This window comes from Lepidochelys olivacea (genome assembly GCF_965140295.1).
Source record: "Lepidochelys olivacea isolate rLepOli2 genome assembly, chromosome: 9".
In the NCBI taxonomy this organism is placed as follows: Eukaryota; Metazoa; Chordata; order Testudines; family Cheloniidae; genus Lepidochelys; species Lepidochelys olivacea.
Window position 1 is genome coordinate 11,665,329 of NC_140419.1, and position 16,896 is coordinate 11,682,224.

At 40.3% G+C, this 16,896-nt stretch overlaps 1 protein-coding gene and 1 long non-coding RNA gene across 5 annotated transcripts in view; one reads left to right on the plus strand and one right to left on the minus strand.

Annotated features, from left to right (window-relative positions):
• The window catches only part of GNB4 (G protein subunit beta 4), a 120,808-nt gene that overhangs the window by 72,495 nt on the left and 31,417 nt on the right, over positions 1–16,896 (plus strand). The window lies entirely within an intron of this gene.
• On the minus strand, positions 6,897–13,613 carry LOC311526537. Of its 2 annotated transcripts, XR_014713045.1 has the most exons (4): positions 13,583–13,613; positions 13,372–13,497; positions 11,687–11,828; positions 6,897–7,163 (listed from the first exon to the last, which is right to left on the minus strand). It is a non-coding gene; the product is annotated as an uncharacterized lncRNA (long non-coding RNA). The 2 variants fall into 2 exon arrangements; XR_014713046.1 differs by lacking the exon at positions 13,583–13,613 and having other exon boundaries at positions 13,372–13,525.

A 16,896-nucleotide genomic window follows, 5' to 3' on the forward strand; every position in this document is an offset into this window, starting at 1 on the left:
TCACATTCTGCTTCTATATTTTCAGTGGGCAAGTAGGCCCATTATGGTAAAATGCAGGAGCCACGGGACACTTTCTTCTTTCTCATCCCACAAAGAGGAGGAAGATTCAGGATCCTCAGAGGATAGAACAAATAGTTTTTATCGAGTAGCTGGTAGCATGCATATCTTTTTCCTCTTGCCCAGCTGTACATAGTAGGGTATAAAATTATAGGAAACCTAATTTGCAGACAAAGAGTAACATTTACTTCAACAGTTTGCCCCTTAAAAATACCAACCAAGACATGAATTTTAAGTGATGTAACTTGTGTATATAGAAGTTTTTGGGACTAAAAAGTGCAATCTATATACAAGATACTCCATATTAGAAAACCAAAAATTGGCAGCTATGCTGTTTAAAAACCTCCTGCACTAAAAACTCTCAATCATGTTATGAAAGATTCATATCTGTGCAGCTAGATATGTTTCCCCAAGTCTTAAGCTACTACTGAAGAGAGTGCATTGGAGAACCTTAAATAGTTCAGAATTGCATATATCTTTTTAAATGTTTACAACTGCTTTCTGTTTACCAGTACCTTATAGCATTCTGACCCAAAGCAATTAAAATCCTGTTCTAACTTCCAGACATTAAGAGCCATGACTCAGGCTCACTGGGCTTGGGCTAAGGGGCTGTTTAACTGTGTTGCAGACATTGAGACCACAGCCTGAGGTCTAAGACTCTCCCACCTTGCAGGGCCCTAGATCCTGGGCTCCAGGCTGAGCCTAAACATCTACACTGAAATTAAACAGCCCCTTAGCCCAAGTCCAAGTCAGCTGGTATGAGCTGGCTGCAGGTTTTTAATTGCAGTGTAGACAGACATATGATATGAGTAAGGCCCTAACAAATTCATGGACCATTTTGGTTAATTTCACAGTCAGTATTTTAAAAAGTTATTTTCACAGTTTCAGATGTTTAAATGTGGGGGTCCTGCCCCAAAAGGGAGTTGTGGGGGATCACAAAGCTATTTTAGGTCCGTCATGGGATTGCCACCCTCACTTCTGCACTGCTGCTGGCAGGGATGTTGCCTTCAGAGCTGGGCAATGCCCAGCTCTAAAGCCAGTGCCACCGCCAGCAGTAGTGCAGAAGTGAGGGTAGCAGGGTATGGGGGGGGTCATCACTTTTTGCAGGGCTACAGCTGCTAGTCCTAGTAGAGCTAGGGAGGGATGGGACTTTCTCTTCCCTTGCATGGGCTGGGACCGGGTCAGACGCCCCTCTGAGACGGAGCAGGATTAACCTTTTGTGGGCCTGGTGCCAAACATATATGCGGGCTCCCATAGGGGCAGTGGAACATGGCGTGCGGAGGTCGGTACCTGGAGCGAGGGGCTGGCCAGGGGCAATGGGAATCTATGCAGCCTTGTGCAAGGGCACTGTTTACAAACTGTCAGCTGCCAGATGCACACCGGCTCGCCCGGCCCTGTGCTGCCAGTGTGCTCTTACCCCTTGGGGGGCGAGCCCATGCTGTGCCGCCCAACACTCCCTGACTCCCTTTGCCCAGCTCCCCCTGCTCAGGGACCTCATACAGACCCCTCTGCCCAGAACCCCCCAAAACCCCACCACCACATATGCCCAGCACCACTCCACTGCAACTGCTCAGCACTCCACATAGAACCCCCACTCGCACCCCAACACACACAGATCTCCCACAGTGTCCTTCCCCACAGCCTCACCACCACAACTACACAGTGCCCCACACAGACCCCCCAAAACGCAAACATCCCTCAGAGACCTAGTCCCCCATGCCCTGCCCCAGCCGCACTCATCGGCCCTGCTGGGAGGTGACTGCGTCTGCTAGGCTGAGCTGGCAGTACTGCCTGGGCTGGTCCTGGGGCAGGAAATCACTCCGGTTCAGCTCCTCGAGAGCAGCACAATCAGCCAGGCAGAGGAGGAGCAGGGCCTGCCTGAGCCGGGTTCCCTCAGGTCCTACTTGTCTGGAGGGGCCCAGCCATGCCCCCCCACACTGTACCCCCTCCCTCCTGGCCAAGACTGGGTCAGCTTCTACACCAGTCTCAGACGGCTTGGCTCCAGGGAGGCAGGCGGGGCCCCACAGGTGGTGGGCAACATAGAGTGCTGGGATCCTTTCTGGAACTGCACTGGGGTCTGGCCTGGGGTGGAGATGAGCCCTTAGTTGGTGGGCTGAGAGGAGCAAGTGGTGGGAGAGGCCAGGGAGTAGAGAGGAGCCCTTGGGTGGCTGGTGAGCAGGCCAAGAGGAGCGAGCGGTGGGCGGGGTGAGGGGCGGAGAGGAGCCAGTGGGCAAGCATGCCTTTGGGGTACAAGCAGGCCAGGGCCTCTTCTGAGCATAGGCATGGCGCCACTGGCACCATTATAAACGCGGCACTGCTCTGGGAACCTCCCCTAGCTGCAGGAAGCTCTGCGGCTGCGCTGCCTCCATACTCATTGAAGATGGTGTATCCGTGGAGCTGCTTCTTCTGTGGTGATGGTTGCTTTATTTATAAAAGGGCATTTTTATTGCAAATAGAATTTAAGGATTATTTGTAACTTTTAAGTACATCAGGAAGTCAGTGACTCTGGTTACTCTTTACATCATAATATAGCAAAGAGATTGAGGAAATTTGCAGAGTCTAAATGATTTTTTCTCTTATCACAGAAATTTGTGGGAAAATATATATCATTAGGATAGTGACAGTGGATTGCTGTCAGAGGTTAAAAAATTTGTGGAAATCTTCGACAGCAGTAAGTCACTAAGACTGGTGGCGTTAATCCAAGAATTTTGAAACAATTGAACAACAGCAGTAGCTGAGCCCTAATTTAAAAACAGATACCACTGACACAGTGATATGAATGTCTAGGTAACTGTCAGGATTCAAGAAGGGTCAGAGTCATGGCATGGAAAAACTCATTTGCCCAGAGGGAGTACATATTTTGTCTCATGCTATACTGGAATAGGGGCTCTTGACTCCTTTGCTCTGTGTGTTAGGGGTGGGGAACAAGCGGTGGAGCAGTCCAAGTATTGCTGCTCCTTTAATATGAGGGTAGGAAGCTGAGCAGTCTCTGAGCTGCTCACTACTTTTTTCAGGAGAGGTGGGAGAGAGTGGAGCGTCAAGAGCTACTGTCCTTTTGCAGAGCAAGAGAGAAGGAGTGGTGCTGATGCAGCATCTCCTTTGGAGAGGAGATGAGGGAAGACCAGGGAAGTGGAGTCCTTAATGCCTTTTTTGAAGGAGAGGGAGAGCAATGGTGTATGTGGGAGAAGTGTTGCTGGGAGGCTGAGGGCATCCTGCACCTCCCAGAGCCTTTCAAAGAGACAGCAGGTCCCAATATTCATTTAATGGGTAGATTTATTTTATCTGAAGGCGGGGGAGTGGTCTCAAATTCATTAATGGTGATGTGAGTAAAATACCAGATGTAATGAATTTAGGAGAGCCCAGAATTCATTTACTGTGGTGTGTGTGTGAGAGAATGAACTAGATGGGTGTTATGGTTGACTTTATAATATTGTACAGTAAGTGGTTTATGAGAGTCCTACCCCTTCTGAAGCATTACGAACAACCACTGCTGGAGGCAGGATGCAAGGATGTTTTATTCTAATACAGTTCCTGTATGAACAATGATTATTTATTAAAAGAAGTGTTATGTGCTGAGCCTGATTTTTCTGAGGTGCTGAGCACCAACAGCCCCCATTGATTTCAGTTGGAGTTTTGGGTGCTCGAGACTTCCTATAATCAAGGCCCACAAAATGTAAGAGAAGCTTATGTAAATCAAAACTGGTGTGAGCAAAGATTATATGGATACAGTACATGTTTTCCCTAAAAGTGTGACATGTCCTAAATGCAGAAGTTCAAAAACCAGTTTACTACAACTTCATGATTTTTCTTGCTTTATAAGTTAGGAACATTACTTCACCTTGAAGAAGCTAAGTTGAAATGTCATCTTCTTTGAAATTGATTGGAGTTTTACTTATCTTTACAGAACAATACTTTATTAAATTATTTAAACACTGATGGTTAGCTCTGTCATGTCAAAGACAGAATCCTTAGTTTGCAGTTTTTAAGTGTCTAGTCTGGTGACCCCTTATGAGTTCTTTCCTTGTGTGATTAAAGGTTTGCAGCCTCAGACCCAAAAGGTCTCCTTTAGAATGTAAAATAGTAATCAGACTTGCAATGTGACTCTCTTTTTTCTGAAACAAGAAACCATAAGACTTCCTTTTTAAAAGTTGTTGGTCTACTAAATGGTTTATTCTTTTTTTTATTCCCAGATGACTGTTACCCATTCAAACTTTAAAAATTGCATGTAACATTTTACTATGTCCATTCATACTTTGTTTAGATTATGTGAGGAATGTTGTGAAAGGACTTGTTTTTTTCTGCAGCCTTTTTTCAAAATATTTATGATTAATAAGCTTTTCTGTGAAGCTCATCATCATAGGACCTGAGAATATCTTCAACATTAACAAATGTATCCTTCTAAAGCAACCCTTTGTGACAGGGAATTGAGGCACAGAGATTAAATGATTTACCCAAGATCGTACCAGAAATCTTTGGCACATCTAAAATAGAACCCAGATCACCTGAGTCTCAGATTGGTGTATCTTAACCACAAGGCCATCCTTCCTGTCAACTTTATGCAAGCAATCACGCTAATTTTTGACCTATCAAGTGAGTTAGCTGTACATAATAGTTGAGTTGAGGGGAAACTGAATGTTGCCCACAATCTTAGTGAAACAGTAGTGCACTCGTCTTAGAAAAAGTTAGGCTAATAGCTACTTTTCTGCAGTTGAAAGTGTTTAGATACAAGGTTAGAATATACTAAATTTATATAATTTATCTTTTTATCAGATACCTACTGTCCAAAGGTAGAGTTCAAGATGGGGTGGGTGGTACTATCAAATTCTAAGGGGCATTCCAGGAGAGAGAAGGCTTGGCAGGCACTGGGGATTCCTAGAACCTGCTTGGGGTCTTTGTCTTCCATAACAGTATCTGTGTAGTAAGTTTCTGACAGATCTGAAGCTCCAGTTTCCTCTAGCTGGTGGAAAGTAAAAGAAACTTCATCTCCTTTCCTCCTGCTACACAGCTTCCTGAGTATTGCTGGGAGGAGCAAGAGCTCTGTTACTCTACTCCTTCCCTCAGAACCTCCTGGCTGCTGCAAAGACATAGGGAAGAAAGATATGTCTGCTATTCCACCCATTCCCAGTCTCTATTTTTTGGGTCATTCTCCTCTGTGAATAAGTTCATGCTCGTTCTCCAATGTGAATAAGTTTGCTGTTGCTCGTAGGTATATGCAGTTGAACATCTGCAGAAATTGATGTCATTGGTTCCTATGCTCACTAGAGAGTTTCCTGCTTGAGTGTGGGTGAATGGATTTTTGGATCCCTGTATGTTGACATAACTAGAACAAAAAGTGTGAATAACCTATTTAAATCTAAAAATTTCAGTGAAACCTCTTTAGAATTCCCTAGCCTAAAAATCTTGACCAGTAAAAAAGTACACCTCTACCTCTATATAACGTGGCTCGGAAGCCAAAAAAATCTTTCGCGGTTTCACCTATAACCCGGTTATATCGAACTTGCTTTGGCCTCAAACATTTCCGTTATTAATAGTCACTTCCCGCCCCCTGACTGACCCCTCAGAACCTCCGAACCATCCACCTCCCCCCCGCTCCCTGTCCCCTGACTGCCCCGACCCCTATCCACACCCCCGTCCCCTGACCGCTCCGCCCCCAAACCTCCGAACCATCCAACCCACCCCCTGGTCCACTGACCACCCCCCGAGACCCTCTGCCCCTTATCCAACCCCTCGGTGCCAGTTCAGCACCCTTAACATGCTGCTCAGAGCAACGTGTTGGAGCCAGATACGCTGATCCACAAGAGCACGCAGCCCAATCCCCCAGAGTGCTGCTTTACCCCGTTATATTTGAATTCGTGTTACATCAGGTCACGTTATATCAGGGTAAAGGTATATACAAAACATATGTGAGAGAGGAGAAACAGTAATAATAATCTTGTAGAGTAAGCCTTTGTCTACACCAGGGGTGGGCAAACTTTTTGGCCCGAGGACCACATCGGGGTATGAAACTGTATGGAGGGCTGGGTAGGGAAGGCTGTGCACATGTCCCCAAACAGCCTCGCCCCCTATCTGACCCCTCCTACTTTCCGCTCCCTGACTGCCCCCTCAGAACCTCCCACCCATCCTATCCCCCACCCGCTCCTTGTCCCCTAACCGCCCCCTCCTGGGACTCCTGCCCTTAACAGCCCCCCGGGACCCTACCCCCATCAAACCCTCCCCCTGCTCCATGTCCTCCCCCCGAATCTCTGCCCCATCCAACCACTCCCTGTTCCCTGACTGCCCCCAGGAACCCCTTATCCTACCACCCGGGCCCCTTACCATGTCTGGGAGCCACGCCGCATGACCAGAGCCAGACATGCTGCCATGCCACCATGCATGAGTGCGCAGCCCTGCCGCCCAGAGCGCTGGTGGCGTGGCTGCTGGGGAGCGGGGACAGCAGAGGAGGTACCAGTAGTTAACCTCCCCAGCCAGGAGCTCAGGGGCTGGGCAGGACCTTTGCTCAAGGTGTGAGAACTTTCCTCACAAGCAAAACTTCTAGAGGTACCAAATAAAATTGTTTAACAGGAACACAGAAAAATTGACTAATTTTAAGGGTAGGCTCATATTTCTGTGTCACAATGGTCTTACATAGTTTATAAAATTTCCCTCTACACTACCTTAGAGGCCAAATAACTGTGTGTTTAGTTCTTACTTATTTATTTTTGAAAGTTTTTTATTTTGTTTTGTTTCCTACACACTAGAAAATGCTTGTACCAAGACCTCAAATCATGTTTTTGAACTATTTAGTTCAGATAAAGATTTTGCAGGTTTTTTTCCTTCAGAGGCTTTAAGTTCAACCTTCATTGTCTCAGTTTTTGCCTCTAGTTTTGTATAGGTAAATTTTTAATTTCCAGTGTATGAGGAGCCTATAGGATGGATTCCAGATAAATTTCATTTTTCCTCATAACCCTGGCAGAAGATACAGCAGAACTTATTTGTCAGCCCTACTTTTGAGTATCAGAGTTTGGGCGTTGATGTGTAAAGCTGTTGATGCTGAGTATCTCTTTCATACCTCCATCCCAGCTGACGTAGAAATCTGTAGCAAGAAATTGTCTGCCTCTTCTGAACTCCTTGGTTTTTAAAACAGAAAACAAATCTCAGTCTACAGAGTGCTGAATAAAATGACCCCAGAAAAAAACCCTACTGCTCTGAACCCCCAAAAATATAGGTCACAGAGATATTACTAGCAAGACATGGGCAGGACTGTAGGAGGAGAAACTTCTTCCTATGCTACAGCGGGTAAGTTCAAAGTGGGGTGAAGGAATATTGCATTGTGTCTTCTCCAGCTTTGTGGCGAGCAGCAAAGGTCAAAATGAGACCTATGAAGATGAGGACACTGTTACAGTCTCTAAATGTGCTATTCCCCAGACTTCAGTAAAAGTTAAGGTGGTTGAAGACAAGGAAGGGAAGTCTTCAAAGGGATGGTCTAGATAATACTTAGTCCTGCCATGAGTGCAGGGGACTGGACTAGATGACATCTCGAGGTCCCTTCCAGTTCTACAATTCTATGATTCCTGACTGTGTATAGTCAGCTATATGGATATAGTTGGTTGGCAGCAGCAGACCAAAACTGTACATAAAATATCTATAAAAGTTAACCCCCCCTAAATTGCGACTTCTTCGATAATACTGTTCATTTAAGAGTTTGAACAAATTTCCGTTCCCAAAACTGTAGGGAAAAACTTCATGCCAGTTTGTAAGCTAAGGTAATAAAACTTTTTTAAAAAGATTGAAGTGGAAAGTCCAGAGTTCCAAGCAAATAGCTAAATTAATCAAGGAATTTTCAGTGTTGCCAACTCTCACCATTTTGTCATGAGTTCTTCAATATTTTGGTGTGCATTAAAGCCCCATCTGCTGGAATTGTGAGATTACGTGAGTCTCACCCTAATAGTTGCAGAGAAGAGCTGAAAAATGCAAAGCAAAAGTACCCTGAAAGCTCAAACCAGAAGACAAATAATAAATTTTATTCATTTTAAGCCAATTTCATGATTTTTAACACTTGAGGTTGGCAGTACTGCATTAGCTTCCATTCATGATTCAGTCTTTATAGTTTATCTCAATCTATTTTGATTTTAATTTAGAAATGAATTTTGCACAAAACATTATTCCCCAGAAACAGTACCCATGATGTATTTTGAAGCTTGATGCATGAAGAAATACCTCTTATGCTCACTAATAGAAAAAAAGCCAGCTGGTAAAAGCTGAAATAGCACAGAAATACTTATTTACATCATAAAGTTATGGGCCATAAGGGACTTGGACATATTTTGTAGCTCTTGATGTTGATGTATAACTGTCTGTGTTACATATTGGTATTGTATGCATCCGATGAAGTGAGCTGTAGTTCACGAAAGCTTATGCTCAGATAAATTTGTTAGTCTCTAAGGTGCCACAAGTACTCCTTTTCTTTTTGAGAATACAGACTAACACGGCTGCTACTCTGAAACCTGTCATATTGGTATTAATGTATTTGTAGTGTGTAAATATATTTTTTCTTTCAGAGTTTGAATTTAGCTAAAATTGATCACTGTGTTCAAGTACACAGTGAATTGTTCTATTGTAGATGTATGAAATGTGGTTAAGGGGGGAAACTATTCTTTGTAAGAAGTATGCTATGTTCATATTTTGTTTTCCTTGTTTTGTGATTAGTACTTGATTTGAGGAATAATGGGGTTGGGAAGTTCAGATGTATAGCTGTAGGGGAGAGGTGGTTTTAGTGGGCTACATAGCTGCAAGGAAATGCCTGCTTCCATAAGGAGAGACTAAATAGCTTTGAGCCACTGTTTAGGTCTTCAACTCTGAAATTAGCTTTTAAAACGGCATCAGGTTATCCCTCTCAAACTGGTACTTTTGCTTGTCAGAGTCTAGAGCTCCTTAACCATCCTGAATGTCTGGCTGTCGGAACCCTCCAGACTCCCAAACAACTGGATAGCTCATCCTGTCTCCTTTGAAGGGGCTAAGATGAGCCCAGGATGAGCTGTGCCTGCCTCTTAAAGATATTAAGTATCAGAGGGGTAACCATGTTAGTCTGTGTCCACAAAAACAATGAGGAGTCCAGTGGCACCTTAAAGACTAACAAATTTATTTGGGCATAAGCTTTCGTGGGTAAAAAACCCACTTTGGGTTTATGTCCAAATCTGTTAGTCTTTAAGGTGCCACTGGACTAGTCATTTATTTTAAAGATATTAGGATGTGACACCTTTTAAAAGCACCCCAGGTACATGCAGTAGTTTAACTTCTATCTCCCTTCCTTTTTTTTTTCATTTATCTACACTTGTCAGAACCAAAACCAGTGCACAAGTGATTTTTTTTTTTTTAAAATAGTCTATTGTGCCACAGTGGATCCTTCACTTGGGATAGAAACTACAGAGGATGGCCACAGATGTGGTAACTGCTTCATCTTTCCCTCTCATATGATAGGGTATGATTCACAGTTTAGTAAAGAGAAGAGATCCGGCATACATGACTCTTTCAAAATGCAAGTTTCAAACTTATGGTTAAGTTACTTGTCTCATGCTGCAACTGAAGAACTGAGTCATGTTCTGTTTTTATAATAGTTTTTCCAACCTTTTTATGTATAAATGATTCTGTTTGGTATAACTTAAGATGTTTGGAACAAGAATCTAGATCCTCTCCTTTTGCATTTCATTGTGGCATTTGAAGTAGGCTGGAACACCCTTACTGTCTGGTCACAGGATTTAACTCTTAGACCTTGTCTACATAGGAAAGTTTCACCTGTATAACCTAACATGAATTTAAATTGGTTTAACTAAATCAGTGCCTACTTGTATGGATGGCACTCTTACTTGGGTTTAAAAATGGCTTTTTCTCATTTTTTGCTTAAACCTGTTTCCAATCAAATTAAGTCATACGAGGAAAAAAAGCCAAAGTTGATCAGGAATAGGTTTTGAGCTTTTTTTTTAAAAAAAAAAGAGAGAAAGGAAAAGCCATTTTAAAACCTAAATAAAAGCGTCATCCATACAGGAGTTGGCATACATTAGGTAAAGATTAAAGTGGTGTAACTTTCTCATATAATCAAGGCCTTAAATGAAAGTGAATGCATTATTTAATTTTAGTTGAGATATTGAAGGAATGAAAGATGCATAGAATATTTTTTGGGAACCTCTTCACTTCCTCCCCGTCCTCCCCCCTTGAAATTGTAAATGGATTCTTTTCCCATAACCGGGCAAGTAATGCTAAAATAGAATTTGAATAACTGTTTCAGAAGTGAATGAAACAGGAATACATTTAAAATCACAATTTTTCTTTCTAGAGTTTCATCAGTACATGTAAAATAAATTAGTACCGTAAGGAAGCTTCAGTTAAAACTTCCTTTTAGCATAATGCCAGCTTTATCCAGGGAATTTCTATTAGGAAACAGATTCCTTGTTCTTCAGCAAGAAGGTTGCCTGCACTTCAGGCTAACAATTGACAGTATTGTACAGATTCTTCTTATATAAACACAACCTTTATTTTCCAGAACACTCTGCCAGTGCTATGCTAGTTCTGGAACATAATGTAACATCTTACTCTGAAACCTGTCATTAAAGCATCATCCGTGTTAGTCTGTATTCGCAAAAAGAAAAGGAGTACTCGTGGCACCTTAGAGACTAACAAAAATTTATTTGAACGTAAGCTTTCGCGAAAGCTTATGCTCAAATTTTTGTTAGTCTCTAAGGTGCCACAAGTACTCCTTTCCATCTTGCTTTAAGGGATTTTGCTGCTTTATTTTTGTAGAGATGATACTGAAGTACTTTGTGCAAACCACTGAAGATTCTTTATCCTTAAGTTTGTTAATTTTTCTAATGTTAAGTGACCTTTTGAAAAGGATGTGATGCTGCTTGAGTAAACATTTATCATTCTAGAAGACAGATGAGAAGCAATCAGAAGGCTTGATAATAAATGATACCTGAAATAGTTACAGCATCTATGTATTCTTAGTAATATATTTGCATAAACAAAAGCGGGATTAAAAATAAGTAGGAAAAAATTACTTGTCAAAACAAAAACCCTAATGTCTGATTTAGGAAAATCTTTTGATGGATTTAAACTTGAAAATAATTGACCAAAAAGGTGTTGGTTTTATGTTGTAACCCATAACAAAATCAGTGTTGGTACTTAGGGCAATATATTTGGGTAATCAATAATGTAAAAAGACAAATGTTTATATCCCCTTGTTTCAGTATGAGATGGTACGGCTGTATACTAAAATTCCCAGCTGCATAATTATGCAAATGGCATAATGCCTCACTTTAATAGCAGTACCATAGAAGTGGGGGTGCGGGGGGATGGGGGATGATGATGTAGAAGACTACTTGTATTACACATCCAATTCTTTTTTTATAAATGACTGTTATATAGTAGTACATTGCTTTCAGTGAAATGCATGTAGCTGGTACTGCTGGGCTATGTTATAGTTGCCCTTTGACTAAACAAGAATGTCACTATTCTTCAAAATTAAATTGTCATATCAGAAATTGCATACATTCAAGTGAACAGTCACTTCATTGACATGAAACACTTCTGTTTGTTCTAAGATTGTGTACAATACACTAAAAATGTAGAAACTGACTTCCAGTTTTAAATAGCATACCTGTTTGCACATTTACTTTGCACTCATACTATAGTGCATACTCATGCATACATGGTTAAATAGCTGCTTGGCTAGCCGTGTGTGCATGCCAGCCCCAGACTTGCTTGAGAATAGTTCTCCATTCAAAATTATTTTCTCAGTACTATAAAACAAAAGGTCAGTAAACCAGTTTAGTAAATATCACAGGATTGGTTACATTTTTGTGTGTTAAAAAACAACCACCCCAAACCTAATTTGTTACTGTTGAAAATCAGTTCAAACCAAAATGGCTTTTGTCATAATAATTTAAGTGTCACTTCAGATGCAGCGCTCTATTGGAGTCACTTCCATATCTATCTGAATGTTCTAGTATGCAAGTAGTTAAATATTATGTGGCTTGTAATTGTGGTTTTGCTCAGAAAAGTGACTGAATAGCACCACCTTTATCAACATCTGCTCTGTTTTCAGAGTGGTATCTGTTTAACATTCTTTGCTACCTTTCTACTAAACTGCAGAATCACTTGCTCTGTGAGTGAGCTGGGTTGTCTTGCTGTAACCAACACTACTGTTAAATTCCACTGGAGAAACATTATTGCATATGGTGATGAGCAAACAAGAAAGAAGACTGCTTGAATTTTAGATCACAAGTTGAGTTTTCAGGGATGGCAGGAGGGGGAAAAAAACTTTTTACTTAAACTGAACTGTTTTGATCTCGAAATGAAGGTGATAGACACATGATGCTAAAATGTCAGTTTTTAAAGGCACCTCTCAGAGTACAAAAAGTTAATACCTTTTACACAGGACTTTATGTAAGACTCTAATATTGAAATTGTTTACCATTTTCTAGTATTCTTTCCCGAATCAAATATAAATAGGCAAATAGATTAGAAATAGAGCCTTCTTTAGACATTCATTTCTAGGACTTCTCTTATGTATGTACTTGGTTTAGATAACAAATTTCATTTTAAAAGTAACCTCAATATTCCTCCTCTTGTGCATAAAATATTTGTTGATACTAATTTTTCTTCTATTAAATATATTTTCACTATGCATGTGACAAAGATTAGCTCTGATTTTGTTATATCACTTTTCTATAATTTGTATATATAAAAATAGTATAATTCTGTCTGCCTAATGTTTCAGACTGCTGTTAGTCACTTTTTATGCCATGTTTAATCTGTCTTCCATGGAAGATCCTTTCCCAGACCAAAGTCCAGACCAGGAAACTATTGCAGTATTCCTCTAAAACTGGATCAAACCAGAAGGTTATCTGTGCATAGACTATCTTGTATTTTGCAAGTTGCATAAATAGTTGCGCATATATATATATATAAAAATAAAAAAAATCAGGAATCCTGCAAAATCATATTCTGCTTATATCTGTGTTGAGTTCTAACTGTCTAGCTGAAAGGCCTCTGTTAGCGACAGTTCCTTAGTCACCAGAGTATCTGTCTGGTGTGCTGATTAAAAGCATATTGAAGATTCAGACACACATTTAATACCTAAGTCCTAAGGAGAAGCAGGTACTTTTAATCTCTTGGTGGGGATCTGGTTCAAATTACTATCTTAGTACGTTGGAAACAAATTACATAACCAAAGCCTTTTCAGCATGATTAGAATTTTTTAAAATATAATTCAAGATTTTGTACCCTTAAATAGAATGAAGCAGGTTTTTTTGGGGAAAAAATCATTATTTAGTGACTTACCGGAGTCTCTGCGAATCTGTTCCAAACTCTAGTGGGGTAGTGTGGTGGTAAAAATGTACCAATATGGTACATGCTGGAGTTGTGTTAGCGGGAAGCAACGCAATGAAGGGCTGGATGTTGTGGGACCTGAAAAATAAGTAAAGTTAGTCTTGTCTTGTGTGTTCCTCCTCTGAGTACATATTAAATGTAGTAAACATTTTGTGCAGAATACCTTCTTCCTGCTCTTCCTTAAAATATTTTCTACATACATCTGCATAAGAAATAGATATTAATTTTAAATATGTTCTGCTAATATCCTTCCTCTTAAGAGGCGTTGGTTAATTGTTTCCTGTTTTTGTACCAGAGCTATAATGGAGGCACATTATTTTAAAACACTTCCAAAATGTACAGAAGTGCAACAATAGCTGTGACCTGAGAGAGCAAGGTCACACCCAGGCCCATTTCCTGTTTTGTTCTTGGGGAAACTAAAGGTTTCACTAAATACTGGATAAAACTAAGGAACCATCTATTCTGCAAATGTTGGCGGGGGTGGGTGGGGTGGGGGATGGAAGAAGTTATGTAAAGTAAATACTATTTGATAGTTTAGATCTACAGTGTTAACAAATCACACAATTTAGGATTTGAAGTTTTCCTTCTAAACTTGTGATATATGCCATCATGTGCCAGCAATGCCCCTCTGCCATGTACATTGGTCAAACTGGACAGTCTCTACGTAAAAGAATAAATGAACACAAATCAGATGTCAAGAATTATAACATTCATAAACCAGTCGGAGAACACTTCAATCTCTCTGGTCACGCGATCACAGACATGAAGGTCGCTATCTTAAAACAAAAAAACTTCAAATCCAGACTCCAGCGAGAAACTGCTGAATTGGAATTCATTTGCAAATTGGATACTATTAATTTAGGCTTAAATAGAGACTTGGAGTGGCTAAGTCATTATGCAAGGTAGCCTGTTTCCTCTTGTTTTTTCCTACCCCCCCCCCCCCAGATGTTCTGGTTTAACTTGGATTTTAACTTGAAGAGTGGTCAGTTTGGATGAGCTATTACCAGCAGGAGAGTGAGTTTGTGTGTGTATGGGGGTGGGGGGGATGTGAGAACCTGGATTTATGCAGGAAATAGCCCATCCAAAGTGACAACTCTTTACACAATGTGCATGACAATCAAGCTGGGCTATCACCAGCAGGAGAGTGAATTTGTGTGGGGGGGTGGAGGGTGAGAAAACCTGGATTTGTGCTGGAAATCACTTTAGATAAGCTATTACCAGCAGGACAGTGGGGTGGGAATAGGTATTGTTTCATATTCTCTGTGTATATATAAAGCCTGCTGCAGTTTCCACGATATGCATCTGAGGAAGTGAGCTGTAGCTCACGAAAGCTTATGCTCTAATAAATTGGTTAGTCTCTAAGGTGCCACAAGTCCTCCTTTTCTTTTTGCGAATACAGACTAACACGGCTGTTACTCTGAAACCTTCTAAACTTTGTTTTTATATCTGTTAATTCTTTTCAGAGTATGTACAGTGCTTGAATAGGCTCTGGGTTTTCTTTATTTGTGGATAAATATGGCAGGAATGTCCAATAATGTAGAACTACACCTCTCAAAACTACTTGGTTGTGCAGTGTAAGCTTTATTTGCAGATCTTTTATTAAAAAAAAAAAGAGAGAGAGAGAAAAGAGACTCAAACTTGCAATACAAGTAAAATTAGAAATGCAAAAAGTACCCCGACACTAACCCTTTTCAGTACCTTGGGAGTGGCAGTCTTCTTTTCCAAAAATCTCTTGGCAGTGGAAGTATATCAATGCAGTGTAACTCAGAGTTGGCATAACTTTATTTTAGCAGAGAGCTGTTGCAGGACTGGAGAAAACTGTTTTAAAAAACTCAAAATAATGATTACTTTGTAGTACGAATTTGTATAGCTACTCTAGATCATCGGGATATTTACTTTAAACAAGTCCTAACCAAGCCAGAGATTTTGGTTTCTGTAGGCTTTGGTAATTCAGTTGTCATACATAACTTGCTTCCCAAGTAAAATCAGGAAAGCTCAATAAGACTTAATTTTTTTAAGGATTTGTTGAACTTGATACCCTTTTTGATCTATTTTTTTAGAATGTTAAATCCAATGAGACTGAAAGAGGATCAAAATATAAACCAAATATAAATATGGATTCCTGAGTTGCAAGTAAATGATCTTTCAGTATTTGTGATTTTAAGGAGTCAAAACTGACTGTGCTAACGGTGCTTAGGTCATGCATAGTTTCACTAAGCTAGGAAGTATTTCACCATTGTGCTGCAGCACATCCTGAATATGTAAACAACACCACTATTCATTCTGAGTTGCTGCTTTGCAGTAGTAACTTTCCTTTCCTTCTAATCCCTTCTCAGAGAACAGAAACATATTTGCCTTGTCCAATTTAAATAAAAGTTTATTAAAGATGAGCATGTAAACTACCACTTCACTATAACATTAATCTTATCAAAATTAAACTGTAATGAAATGTATAATGTGGGAGTGTTTCAGAATGATATTTTAATGTACAATGAACGTGTTTGCACAAACAAGGCGTGGCTCAGTTCTCCATATGTTTAAACACAATATTACTTATGTGAGAAGCCTCAGTAGCTTAACTGGAACAACTTAAGTGAGTAAAATTACACATGCACATGTGTCTGCAGGATTGGAGCCTGAATTTGTATAAGTGAATCATCAATCCTGTTAATTTTGAAAAGTATTAATCATAGTATCTATTAGGGCTGTTAAACAATTTAAAAAAAGTGAGAGCTTAAAAATAATTAATTGCAGTTTTAATTGCACTGTACAAGAATAATAGAATACCATTTATTTAAATATTTTTGGATGTTCTCTACATTTTCAAATATATTGATTTGAATTACAGCACAGAATTCAAAGTGTACAGTGCTCACTTTCTGTTTTTATTACAAATATTTGCAGTGTAAAAAAGATAAAAGAAATAGTATTTTTAATTCACCTCATACAAGTATTTTTAATTCACTGTAGTGCAATCTCTTTATTGTGAAATGCAACTAACAAATGTAGAATTTTTTTACCTAACTGTGCTCAAAAACAAAGCAATGTAAATCTTTAAAGCCTACAAGTTCACTCAGTCCTACTTCTCCAATCACAAAGACTAACAAGTTTGTTTACATTTACAGGAGATACCGCTTCTTCTTTACAATGTCACCTGAAAATGAGAACAGGCATTTGCATGGCACTGTTGTAGTTGATGTCGCAAGATATTTACATGCCAGATATGCTAAACATTTATGTGCTCCTTTATGCTTCAGCCATCATTCCAGAGGACATGCTTCTGTGCTGATTATCGAGCAGAACCTGTCAGGATCCAAAGCAGTGTGGACTGACACACTTTCATTTTCATCATCTGGTTCAGATGCCACCAACAGAAGGTTGATTTTCTTTTTTGACGGTTCTGGTTATGTAGTTTCCAAATCGGAGTATTGCTCTTTTAAGACTTCTGACAACATGTTTCACACCTTGGAAGGCACT